This window comes from Mytilus galloprovincialis, chromosome 9 (assembly GCF_965363235.1).
Source record: "Mytilus galloprovincialis chromosome 9, xbMytGall1.hap1.1, whole genome shotgun sequence".
Taxonomy (NCBI): Eukaryota; Metazoa; Mollusca; class Bivalvia; order Mytilida; family Mytilidae; genus Mytilus; species Mytilus galloprovincialis.
In genome coordinates, this window is record NC_134846.1 from 28223833 (window position 1) to 28238224 (window position 14392).

Here is a 14392-nt window from a genome sequence, read left to right on the forward strand (position 1 = left end):
GTGATGGTGATGTGTTTGTAGATCTTACTTTACTGAACATTCTTGCTGCTTACAATTATCTCTATCTATAATGAACTTGACCAAGTAGTTACAGTGGAAAATGTTAGTAAAATTTTACAAATTTTGTGAAAATTGTTAAAAAAAAATGACTATATAAAGGGCAATAACTCCTTAGGGGTCAATTGACCATTTTGGTCATGTTGACTTCTTTTTAGGTCTTACTTTGCTGAACATTATTGCTGTTTACAGTTTATCTTTATCTATAATAATATTCAAGATAATAACCAAAAACAGCAAAATTTCCTTAAAATTACATATTCAGGGGCAGCAACCCAACAACAGATTGTCTGATTCATCTGAAAATTTCAGGGCAGATAGATCTTGACCTGATAAACAATTTTACCCCATGTCAGAATTGCTCAAAATGCTTTGGTTTTTGAGTTATAAGCCAAAAACTGCATTTTACCCCTATGTTCTATTTTTAGCCATGGCGGCCATCTTGGTTGGAAGGCGGGGTCACGCCACACATTTTTTAAACTAGATACCCCAATGATGATTGTGGCCAAGTTTGGTTTAATTTGGCCCAGCAGTTTCAGAGGAGAAGATTTTTGTAAAAGTTAACGACGCCGGACGACGCCGGACGCTGGACGCAAAGTGATGGGAAAAGCTCACTTGGCCCTTCGGGCCAGGTGAGCTAAAAAATTTGCGAAAGCAAATTTACAGATCTAACATTGTTGGGTTGATGTTTAGACGAGTTATATATATATATATATATATATATATATATATATGTGACAGCTTAATCATCATCTGTTATAATTTTTATGACAGACATTCTTTATTGGATAAGTCATGGTTATACCATGGAAGTATTATATTGATATAATTTATATATGATACTTCCATGGTTACATGTAAACAGTCAGGTAACACCTAATTGTCTCAAATTTAGCCTAACAACTTTAGTTCTGCATGTTCTCCGCTCAGCAGTATTAAAACCCTTGCTTTTGTGACATTGTGGCTTTACCCTGTCTGCATGTATACTGTATTCTTAAGTACAAATAAAAAAAAATCAAAGAAGACATACCTTTTGTAGAAATAGATTATTTCTGCAAATCTTTGATACATTATTTCCTGTGACAAGGATATAATACATCATAATTGATATGATTACTAATTATTTTGATAAATATATTAATATATGTATTACATGAGTTGATTTTCCACCACTAAAGCAGGATATTAAAGACACGAAAATTACAATCTCAGTAAAGAGGTTATATTGCAAGAATGGATAAGGGGTTATTCTAAGTAATTTAAGTTATGATTATATATGGTAAGTAATTATTTTGGGAAATGTTTTTTTATGTGATGGCAAATAATATTTCTGTATTATAGAATCTATTTGTGTGTTTATTTGTACTTTTGCAGTAAAATACTATCCAGTGTATAAATTGTCAATTTATTTCCTAAATATAATTTACAATATTTGACAAGAAAACATAACAGATGTCTGCCATATGAAATTAGGTTGTATGATATAGTGTAACAATTATACCTTATGTAATATGTAATAGGTCTTTCTTAAATGGGAAACTTTAAATATGCCTGGACCAAGTGAGGAATATGACAGTTCTTATTCACTGTTTCATGTGTTTGAGGTTTTGTTTGATTTTGCCATTTGATTACAGACTTTCCGTTTTAAATTTTGCTCAAGGTTCAGTATTTGTGTGATTTAACTTTTTTTTTAAAGTTACATTTGTTAAAATGTTTTAAAGGATTGAGAAACTATTTCATTGTTATAGTGACAATTTTCCTGGATTTCACAGCTAGCTTAAACAAAATATGAATTTTACTAAATAGCTATTGCATTGGGTTGTTTGCCTCAATTCAACCTACATCATCATCAGACCTACTGGAAGCACTTGTATAATTCTTTTTTATGTCAACAAATCAAAAAAATATCACAAGCGTTTCATTATTTAAATTTTCTAAAAGTTATTTGATCTATCCATGGAAGTATTATATTTCATAACACTTCCATGATGAAACAGAATCAAGATGAGATGATGCATTTTCATTTTTTTGTTACATGCCAAGTCTAAATCCAGGAATTCAGAAGCAGTAAACAAATAATCATTTCATCAAACCACATAAAATGCACAAATATACATTTTGTACTGACAAGACTATATATAATCTTTTGATCCCCCTTATGTATGTCTTTGGTAATTCTCTCAACTGCAGGGGATTTCAAAAGAAAATTTCCTAAAATACATGCATGCACATGATTAGCAAAAACAAGAAAAGGATGATCAGCTATGCAGACTTAGGTTTAAGAAGTGCCATTAAAGCAAAACACCAAAGTTTAATTAGGATAAACTAAATCAAAGATCTCAGCTATATATATATAGCTAGGTTTATCAGATAATAAGTAGCTGATACAACTTATCTTTCACTCCTTAAAATTATCTCTCATGGCAAAATATGAAACACTTAAAAAGTTCAGGTAGTATAATATGGGACACATCAAAATAGTTCTTGTGTATAATTTGGAGTTGAGTATGACGTCCATTATCACTGAACTAGTATATATATATTTGTTTAGGAGCCAGGTGAAGGACGCCTCGGGGTGCAGGAGTTTCTTGCTTGAAGACCTATTGGCAACCTTCCGCCGTGTCTGTTCTATGGTCGGGTTGTTGTCTCTTTGACCCATTCCCCATTTCCATTCTCAATTTTATAGTACATGTACCAGGAACTTTATCACTTCAGTGGTTGAAAAGTTCTTGTTTAAGGTAGCAGAATTCGAAATTGTTTCTTTTATTTGAAAATTATTCCTTTAAACTATACAATTGTAACATCTATGCTCTACAGGTGAGGTAGTTGAGCTGAACAAGAAAACTACTGGTTGAAAAAGATAATGATAGTAGCTTCACAGTATCAGTTACATTAATCTTCTGATTTCTATTTTATTTCAATCAGTTATTTATTGTATAACATTTAGAAATACTTGACATTTTATGTTATCATAGTTTTTCTATGTGTTAACTACAAATTGTACCTCATCAATATCAGTAAATAAAATAACAGGTTCTATGATGATTTCAATCAGGAAAATAATTTTGATGCTGATCACACTTGGTTTAGTTTGACCTTGGAACTAATCATTTACATGCTGAAAAAAATCATTTGTCTGTTTATTAAAAAATTGAGCTGTATCTAATATCGTCAATACAAGTATACATACATACATGTACATATCATTAAAGATACATTAGCTGACCTGAACTAAAACAAGCTTGTCTGGAATTATTAAGGGGGGATAACTCTACTTATATTACAGTATCAAGGATGTTGATGTTCAATGAGACAATGACATCAGTTAAATATGACAACTCCTTTAAAAATCTATTCTGACCTTTTAACATTTGAATAGGAAACTTAATAAATTGAGCAGTCAGTTACTGAAAACATTATTTTGGTTTTGGATTGGTGAAGAAAAAGGTTTTGACAGATATTTCTAACTGAGTGTGCAGAACAGAATACCATTTTTGAAATCTTGTCAGTTTAGTTGTAAGAAAATGTGATATCTTGTGATTAGTCTGCAGTATCTTCTATCAACATGGACATACATTGTACATATGATTGATTTCAGTATAATGGTAAGATTTCTGAATTCTTATTAAATTTTATTGAACATTTCTTTACAAATGATATCTTCAATGACAGACAAACTTTGTAAAGAATGAAAACCAAGCTTGCATCAGCATTTTTTTAAAAGATGCATCTAATATTTCATTTAAATTGATTCAACAAACATTTTTGCTAAAAGTTATTGGTTATTATTACCCTTTCACTAATCCATGACATATATATGTTCAATATGTTACGATGAAGTTGTAAATGAGAGGAAATTTTAACTTTGCTAATATCAGCTTTTGAAATGTTATTACATAAGTTGTTTACATAGTTACATGTAAATATGTATTTTTATAATAGTGGTAGTCTAACCTATGCCATGCCATGGTAAAAAAACTTTACATCTTGATAAAATTCTTGACTGGACAATTCAAATTACATTGTACCATAGATGTAAGTATTAAACATCTATGATCGTACCATAGATTGAAACCTTTCAAATATGTACTCAGACAGTAAACCTTTCAAATATGTACACAGACAGTGCTTCACAAATTCTTGGGATGCTAAATTTCTGTTAAATAAATAACGACACAGATAGATCATTTTCAGAATGCATTTTATTTAACTGAATTGAATGCTGGCCAACTTTTATTTTGGGTGTAAACATTTTAACTGTTAAGTCTAATTTACAAATGAAAGACAAATCTGTGTTCCTAATTTCAGATTTACTGTTTAATTTTTTGTCCTAAAAAATCTTCTGTAATATTTGTTTGATTAATTTACTAGTAAATGAATTTAATTAATCAATATCTTGAATGTTAAGATACCCTTTAATCAAAGTTCAAGTGTTAAAGTTAACTTGTCTTCAGGTTTTGAATACTTTGACAGTGAGATCATTATTGTTTGAACTCCATGTAGCATGAAATGTTTCACAAAACAAAATTTACCCTTCTTGTGCTTAACTTGATATGTATGGAGAAAAAGTTGTAAAAGAGAGGAGAACTTAAAGTCTTTATATACAGTCTGAACTTTGGGAGAAACTCAAAATAAAGTGTTGACATCATATATTACAATTAAGTGATAATGCATTAAATATGAAGCATCATTTGTTACTATTTGTTTTTAAATTTCAATAGCCTTTAGGTAAAAGGTGTAGCTGTAGAATTCAAAGTTTTGATGAAGCTTAAGCTTAGTTTAGAGCATGATATTTATTTTCAGCAAACGATTAAATTTAAAAAAAATTAGCAACTTTTATAAATAATCAATTCTCTTGAACCAAGAAAGATCAATGAAAAAGTGCAGTATTCAGACATGCATAACTAACAACTTGGAATTATTTTAAATTATGGAATTTGCATAATTTCTTGTGTTTAAAATTTTTGATAAATTCCATGTTTATTTTGGTATCATAATGTTTTGAGCTGTGCATAACACTTTCCACACAATGTATTTTGTATAGACAGTGTTGTGCGCAGCACAGTACATTCTATTGAAAATATACCATCTTATTTGTAATAGAAAGTGTTGTGCACAGCACAGAACATTATAATACAGAATAAACATGGAATTCATTAAAAATTTTAAACACAAGAAATTATGCAAATTCCATAATTTAAAATAATTCCAAGTTCAAATAATAGCTTGTTAACTATAGATATTACTGTGATTTAAGATATGATAAGGTCAAAGTCCATGAGTAGGAAACCCAACAACATTATACAATCTAAGATGTTTTGATTAATAATACAAGTGTGAAGGTTAAGTTCTCAAAAACTTGTTTGACCTTGCCACAACCTAAATGTATCAGTCTATGTTTTGTATCTCTCATGTTTTTTTTGTCCTATAATGAATTTTGGTGTTGATTGAAGATCCTCTTTAAATTTATTCACAACTTATAGTGACTTATAATTTGACCATTTGTTGATCTCTAGATTTCAATGTGTGTTGTTAGGTAGCTGTCTCATTGGTCTATGTTCTTTATCTCTTGTTTACCATAGTTACAATGTAAGGTCAAAATACTGCTTTTAATGATAAACAAAAGGTGATACCATATAGGCCAAGGCTCTTGATTACATAAAGTCTACAGTGTTTTCTAACCATATATGTCAAAGCTCTAAGTTACATGTACAAAAAGTTTATAATATTTTTATACCATAGGTCAATGCTCTTCATAACACAATGTCTAAATATTATTAAGGAAATCAAAAGACTCCACTAAATTTACTACATTGGTGGCATTATCAGCCAGGATTTAAAAATAAAAAAACAAAATAGGGGGAAAAATTGGATGCCTAATGCCCTCATTAACACTAATAAATCCAAAAGGAAAATTTTACAGGATCAAGCTTAAATCTAAAGAATTGGGGACACATTTTAATCTATCCACTCAGTACTACATTTTGTACCTAGATAATAATTTAACTTCAATGTACAACAAATCATTAGCAAGTGGTAACATCACATGTCTTATCTTGATTGTAATGATTGAAGATAATGTCTATCCTAAGGTTGTATTTCATCAAGATAGATTCTTTGATAAATAAAATTTTATATAAATGTTCAAGGCTTCTAGCTTCAAAAAGGTTTATTTATTAATCTAACAATATAATATGATATTCCTGTATACTAATAATTTTGTTTGATATAGGCCTTATATTCTGTTTTGATTTACTGCAATGCTATCTCTCACAAATACCCCTACCCTAAAAATAAAATGAATTTAAAAAAAAATACTATTTCTCATAAGATTTGAGTTTGAAAAGAAACCATGCACTCCTCATTGATAATTGTCATTACAGAGGACAATACCCATTCCTCATCATTTAAGGAAAGTGACAAATGATATAAATACACAGGATATAAATACTTGTTATATTTAGAGAATTAATGTTGATTTCCAAACTGGTTCTGATTCTAATAAATGCATTTCATTTTATTGACTTAAAGATTTAGAGCTTGCCATACTCGGTATAAATAGCCTTCTATTGTTGAGACTGTATGTTGCCCTATAGATGTCTTTTTGTTATATGTATATGTCATTTGGTTTCTGTCTCATTGATATATACCCTATTTCCATTCACTTCAAGCTCTAAACAAGTTAACAGAAGATAAGCTCCATAAGACAGTTTTACATGTATTTTGATATAACAGTTAAACCACCTTTATTGAGTTTTACCACTGTGATTTAAGTAATAAATCTGGTGTTTTATATAACATTTTAAACTTTGGCCAGCCAGATTATGTTTGAATTATAATAGTTATATAATGAGGAAAGTGATACTTCATTTTTTGTGGTTAATCTGGAGCCATGTCTAAAATGATTATTACCTTGACCCACAGAAAAGTTAAATTGACTTAGAAATTGAATGAACTGTGTACTTCATTGATTCAGACCTTTCATTGAAATTCAGATCAATTGATCTTTTTACAGATTCAGTGGACACATTATTTATTTATACTTTCTTCTCCTGTGGTGAAAATAGTCAGCTTGAAAAAGGTTTTAAAATAATACAACCATCTTTTATTAGATGTTAAAAGTTCAGTTTGCAATATAGTTGGGAATTGTTGTTTTGTAAGGGAAAAAAGGACTTAGCTAAGCATTCTTTTCCAGAATGAGATGGTAAAGTTTTGTTTTTGTTTTTAGATAATGCCATGTTAAATACCATAATTATCTATTTTGTTTACAGAAACTAGCTGTACCATCTGCCCTGTAACCAGTGCTTTTTAAATGGCATGATTTTAATGATACATGCAAAATTTGAATTTTAAATGATCAGTATATGAATTATGCAATTAAACTACAAAGAAGGATTCAAATCCTTCAAGCTCAGAAAATTGATAGGCTTTTCTGTTAAGGCTTTTTCAGTTTTGTAGCTCTTAGAAATGGTATATATTTGACTTCCCAAACATTTGGTGTTAAATTCATCTACTGGTAAGGGATGTTATAAGCTGTGCATGAATTAATAGGATATTTTGGGGATTTTCACCAAAAGAAAAATTGAACCCCTGACAAAAGAAGTACCTGCATTACGGATGGATTTAGGAATCTACATCCACAATGAGGTGAAAAAAATATAAAATGAAATTAAGTACTTTCTAAAGTATCCTTTTAATAGATCAACTCTTACATGACTATATCATTGGACAGTCTAAATTTCCATATCATTGGACAGTCTTAATTTCCTTATGGCAGTCATTAAAATAACAATAAGGCATCTGTAAGCAAAAACTGAAATTAAGTGGGAGAGTAAGCAAGGATGGTTTGTTTCAAAGTATTAAATAACACATTTGAATAAATAAGTCCAAGATTAATGTCTATGTTTTTAAATGTAAAAAATCATTTGATAGGTAAATAAGTATGTAAAGGGTAAGAAGTAAAGGCTAGGTTTGACCTAATTATGATTGCAAGATAAAAGGATTACCTTTAGGGTAGTTTCATTATCTTGTAAAAAACGAGACATAGTAGATCACAATCTAAACAAATTACAGGAAATATACGTTTATGGTAATGATACCCCTGTTTAATTTTTTTTGTGGAAAAGTCCTTGTGTAGTTTAATTGTATTCAGTCTTAGATCTGGTCGTCAACCAGGAAATAGTCAGAAAAGAAAAAGGTATTTATTATCAGTTATTTCTTCTAACCCTATTTTTCTTGACAAAATGAGGTAACCTTGTGACATATATAGTTGATCGAATGAAATAAAGAGCAAGCTTAAAATAAATAATAGTAGATTTATCTCCATTATAATACAAAATTAAGCAACATACTTAATTTTAGACATAATTTCTGTTATATGATTTCGTAAATTAGAAATTCTGTAAAACATTGTTATTATATTTGGAGTGGTATCACGTTAAAGCTTCTCTTACAATGTCAGATGTAAATTATAGGCTTTAATATGTACTCTCAAAAATGAAATTAAAAAAAAATAAAAATCATCATTAGGTTATTTAGTTTTAAAAAAGTGTCTGATTACCCTGCCTGCCAACTGATATGGCAAGAAAATGAACATGGTGGTTTAATGCAAGTTTTGTCTTTTATATTGAAAATGGCCATACATTCAGTAAGTTCTTACAGGGGTAGAAATGTCACATAATGATGAGATCTACACATTGTTCAACAATTACATCAAAACTCATTAAATGTCAGACCACTCCTTATAGAACTATTATACTAGGAGTAATTGCTCATTGATGTAAGTTGACTTTTTATTTTTGGAATATAATATAATAAGTCTCAAGCATGTAGTTGTGACTTTAAAATCTAAATAGGTCCTTGTATTGGTCCTATAAAATTATAAAAACAATGTAATTAGTGAAAACAAATGATGCTGACTCAATTATTCGCAATTTTTAACTGTAGCTTAAGAAAAATGTATTTCATTATATTGGTTTTTCCATGAATTTTGTGCTTATCCCTATAAGAAGATGAAAGTTTTCAAGTTCCTATCCCATCACCTAAACACTTGTGTAAGCGTGCACTACTTAAAAAGTATACGGAAGCTATAAAGTGTTTCCTATCCCCTCAAAGGTAGTATTCATAAACAAAAAATACGTTTTACTTTCATTCATACATGATTTTAAGGTATGTGTTTATCAATATACTTCTACAAAAAATTGTTAAGGACTGATATTGGATTTTGCATGTAAAAAAAAAGAAGATATTACATTGATTTGTAGAACTTATAATATTTTTTTTATTTCACCAAAATTGAAGAATACCTGTTTATATAATAATAAGATGAACAAAATTACCAAAATAATTAAGTTAAAAAACAATTCAAGATGTGATCAGTTGAAATTTAATTTGGAATCAATTTTATATTATTATTCCAAAAGAGAAGCTTTAAATGTTATTGAACTAATGAACTTATTTTCAAAATTTGAAAATCAATTAAACAAGTGATTTATTTTGATGTGATATTTAATAATTTATTGAAACAAATACTGACTTTGCAATTTATATTATTGAACTTTCAAAGTGCATAATATTAGCCAATATTTGGCTTACAAATTGCCCAGCTCTAGCTTCCCTTTTCAGGAAGTCCTTTCTTAAATTCTGAATTTGATGTGAATTAGATTTTGATGTGAGTTACTCCCCCTTTTGACTAGGTAGATCTTGTATGCTGCAATAAAGAGAAATGGTAAAGCATACATATAAAATCAAATATTATATAAATAACTGTAACATTATAGCGGAAAGTAAACTTGTTGGTCTATTACTATTGTTTGAAAAAAGAAGTTTTGCTACCCCCATAGGATGAAATAGTATCAAATGAAAATTTCAGGTTCTAATTAAGACTTTCAAAAACTACTTTTTATAAAGGGTTGCACTACAAGTAAACTAAAATTATCATTTAGTTGTTTCCTTAACCCAATTTTTTTTGAAATACAATACCTGACTCAGTAATAAAACTGCTTATACTTTTTTAGCTCACTTGGTCCTTCACCTGGCCCAAATTTTGTGGTATAGCCCCAAGAAAAAAATAATTTTTAAGAAATTTCTTGTTTTTGGTTGTTATATTTTTTTTGGACGATCAATACATCTTTTTTAAATTTGTCGGCCTAATATTGTAATGATTGTATAATTGTTATTTTAATCTTGATGCATAGTATTGTAGAACATATGTTTGGAATATCCCCCCTTTTTAGAAATGGCTGGATCCACCCCTGACCAAGCATTGATAAAGTAAATACCTGTGCATCATGTAATGATTCAAATTGTCATCTTCAAGTAGCTTAAAATTAGGTATTAAAACACATATTCTTTGACCAAATAGTTGTGAATTCTAGCTTGTTCCTAACACTGAAACTTGATTCCTTGCATGATATCAAAGCAAAGAATAAAAAGCCTTGCACATATGGTTTGCTAGAAAATGGTATAATGCTATTAAATATTTACTCAATAATTCTATTAGCTCTTCCCCTGAAAATTATAACAATTCAGAAGATTATAAATTGATTTTGGTCCTTAAATAACAAATAAAAGTTGGCATTAATATACATAGAAACATTTGCCGTATTTACCTTTTTGCTTGAATTATTAATAGGCATTATAATACTGTCCAGTGATGCGCAATATTCATAGTACTACGCTTTATTGTATGTGATAGACACATAGTAATTAAATTCATCTCCTCGCTGCTTGCTTGGTTAGCATATATCCAAATAAGAACTAGAGATACTTGTATAGATGATATATAAATGTGTAACTGGAATGTACTTTTTCACTTAAGGTAGGAATGCTTTTAACTTTTTAACTAATTAGATTATTTTGAAAATCCATCTTCGGTCTAATATTGCAAGGACTGTGTAATTGTTTTTTTTAACCTTAATACAAAGTAGGATGACATTCAGTTCAAGATATTTTATTGTGAAATATGATGTTTATTAATCTTTTGTATAAAAGTGATGGAGCATATATACTGTAGCTTTTCTATGAGTGAAAATTTATTCTGTTATATTATAAACTGGACCCAACTGCTGCATATCAATTTCATAAGTGGAAAAAACTCAACTTCCCTTTTTTGCTATATCAAAGGAGCAAAACTTATATTATCTTAATTTGATAAACATATTTTGATTTACATTTGAATGGCTCATAATACCTGAACAGGTTTGCAAACAATTCTCTTCTTATATACCATAGTAAACTATAATAACATGCCACCACTATTTTTTGCAGTATTTCTAAATGACTTTCTTATAACATTTTGCATGGAGAATGACCTTAAATATGTAACTTACTAATAAGAGTCCCCTGACACAAATAACTGTTTTAAAACCAATGCTTCTTAAATCATCTGGTATTTAACAAAACACAAGAAAAATGGAGGTCAGGAATCTGACCAGATTTAGGGTTTCTTTACTTTCCTATAGCGGTAGATGAATCTTTCATGTATTTCTCACAGAAAGAACCAAAAAGCAACCAAAACTTTTTTCACAAATTTTGTTGCAAAACATTGATATTCATCTGATTTTGAATCATTTGATGTGGACTAATTTTTACTTTCATGGTGTAATTTTAAGAGAACTGAATGTTTGTTCAGAATGGGAACTAGTCAGCTAGACATGGAACCGGTTATAAAAAAAATGTTATTACTTCCAAAAGATATTCAAATCTTTTGCTTTATCATTTGTCCATTGAAAGAAGAAGCAAATCTTTATTTATTGGATATAACTGCTCTTCATTAACATCTATAGTACAATTTAGTGTTTCCTCGATTTCTCAAACTCTTTGAAATCTACTGATTTGACAAAGGGGTTTTCCCTTGCAAAGAGAGATTTCAGCTTATATTAAGGGACATTGTTTAAACTATCTTTTATTCATGTATAAAAATATCCTTAAAATGTCACATTTTCTACAATCCATAAAATATCTAACCTACGCCAACTTAAGAAGATGCCATATAGAAAGTATCTTCAGACTAATTTCATATTCAATCTATAAAAAGGAAATATTTTTAAATCATATGGGACTTGCAGTCTTTTATTGAAGATATGATATTATTGATGAACACACTGTTTTCTTTATAATTTGAAAAATAACAATAATTGAAAAAAAATAAAGTTGTGTTTATCAGTTAGAATTCGAATATAAATTGCACATCAATCTTTTGAATTATACTCAGGGGATTTAGGGTAATTAGTTTCTGCAGGTGTATACAAAAAATGAAAATTTCTGATTATTGGTTAAATAAGTGCTCAATATTTGGGGTCAGCTGAATATTTTCCCTAAAACTTTATGCATTACTCATTCCATTGGTAAGGGGAAAGCTTGTCCAAATGGTAAAGTTATCATTGACTCTTTACATGTACCCTTCATTCACTGGTACTTTTTGTTAGTTTCTATTTCACTTTTTGTTGAAGAATTTACAACCTTATAAAAAATTCTGTGCCGTGGGTGCATTTTCAACTCTCTTTGTCAAATTCTGTATAGCCTGATTACACCAAGATAACATGATTTATTTCTTATGAAGTGTTCCTTTTTATCATTGTTGTGCCCCTTGCAAACAAAATTAGAAGGGTTTATAATACATAGGAATCACCTTGTCAGTCTTGCCTGTTTGTCCATTAGGCTTCATGTCTGGCACATAGATTTTGTACCATGGAACTTAGGTTGATCAAATTGGGAATACTGATGCATCATGGACCTAGATGGGGAGCTGTTATATTCCATATCAGTTAATTCTGACCTTGACCTTGACATTTGAAAATTGATCTTTATCAAAGTATTCATGTCAGGTTCATTACTTTTGAACTGTAAAACTTAGGTCAAACAAACTTGGTATGCAATTGCATCTTGAGCGATAGGTGTCTTATACAAAGGTCACGTCACTCTGGCCTCAACTTTGATCTTTGACCCTTATGAATAAAACCTTGCATGATTTGTGTAGTGCACATCACTTTTGTACCTAAAGAAAAAAAGAGAGCAATTTCCTTGATTGCTTGTTGTTTTCCAGTATTTTTTTATCACGTTTTTATGTAAATCTTTGTCCTGGATATGCATGAAATAGTTGCCACTGGATGTTATGCAAAACAAGTCTAGCATCATATAGATCTATCACCTTATGTATTTTTCAATTTTATACCTAAATTTTTATTTACTTTTTAACCAATGTTGAAGTTTTAATTTTTGTCTGTTTATGAATAAATATTTCATATGAAATTTAAAACCTCAACTAAAAATTAATCATTAAAAAATAATTATTTCTCAAACTGAAACTACAAAAATGTATCTTCACAAAATCTATTTTACCACAAAACTTTAACTCCCACGAACAACAAAGTTTACATTTTATCAATGATTTAGTAGGGTTTATTAATCCAATCCATATAAGTTGCACCATTTCAAGATATTAGAAAACAGTTTGTTATCTTGTTTTAGTGGAAAATGAAAAATGAGAGAATCTATTAGAGTATTTTGATCTAACTTATACAAGCATATACATGTTAACCACATTAGATAGTGGAAGCTGTCTCTTTGAAAGGCACATCATATTCACATTAAGAGGAATACTTAATGGCAGACATTATTTCAGCTTGGATTATGAAACAGACATTGATTTTGTAAATTTATAATATAACAAGCCTATACATTGTAGTTGGTTAAAAAAAAACCAGCATTCAAAATGAAAATGTGTAAAGCTGCATGTATTTGATGGGTTTCTTGCAGAAGGAACCATATTTAAAATTTTATTTCATTCATTTAATTTATGCATGCTAATCTTTTGCTTTTGTACATCATTATTTAGTTTTAGCAGTGATTGTTGTTTTTTTCAAGACAGTGAGATGTCTAGACTAATTGACATTTGCCAGAAAGATATTGTAAACATAGCTGTATATTTATAAAAGAACTTATCCTGTAATGAAATGGGAGATAACTCTAGTTATCTGAGAAGTGAATTTATCAATTATATTATAACTTCTTCCCAGCATTAAAGACATTTTCATGACAAGGAAAAAAAACAGAAACAAAAGTTCTGACAAGAGGTGGAAAAGGGTTGTTAAGGTTTCTAATCTGCCAATTGAAAGTAATCTGTAAGTAATGGATTGGAACATTTTTTCATTGGACATTTTATTTTGTTGGTACATTTATGTACCCTGTAAAAAGCAACAGGAACTCCTTTAAGGAGGATTCTACCCAAGAACTTGTGTATCTAAGAAACTGTTTTTCTCCCCATGGACCCTAAAGTTTCATGAAGTGAATGTTTCAATGACATGGATATATATAATTACATTAGATGTATGTT

General features: G+C 29.3%; 1 protein-coding gene across 8 annotated transcripts in view; it reads left to right on the top strand.

Moving 5' to 3' along the window:
- The window catches only part of LOC143044735 (uncharacterized), a 74281-nt gene that overhangs the window by 41921 nt on the left and 17968 nt on the right, over positions 1-14392 (top strand). Inside the window, exon 1 of one of the 8 annotated variants that reach the window (XM_076216851.1) lies at positions 3540-3662. The exons of 3 other annotated variants lie outside the window; for them this stretch is intronic. The gene's annotated coding sequence lies outside the window, so the exon portion shown is untranslated. Of the gene's footprint in view, positions 1-3539; positions 3663-7064; positions 7139-7236; positions 7262-8183; positions 8255-10772; positions 10877-14392 lie in introns of those variants that run through there. 4 more of the 8 variants (XM_076216850.1, XM_076216853.1, XM_076216852.1 and 1 more) reach the window with 4 other exon arrangements.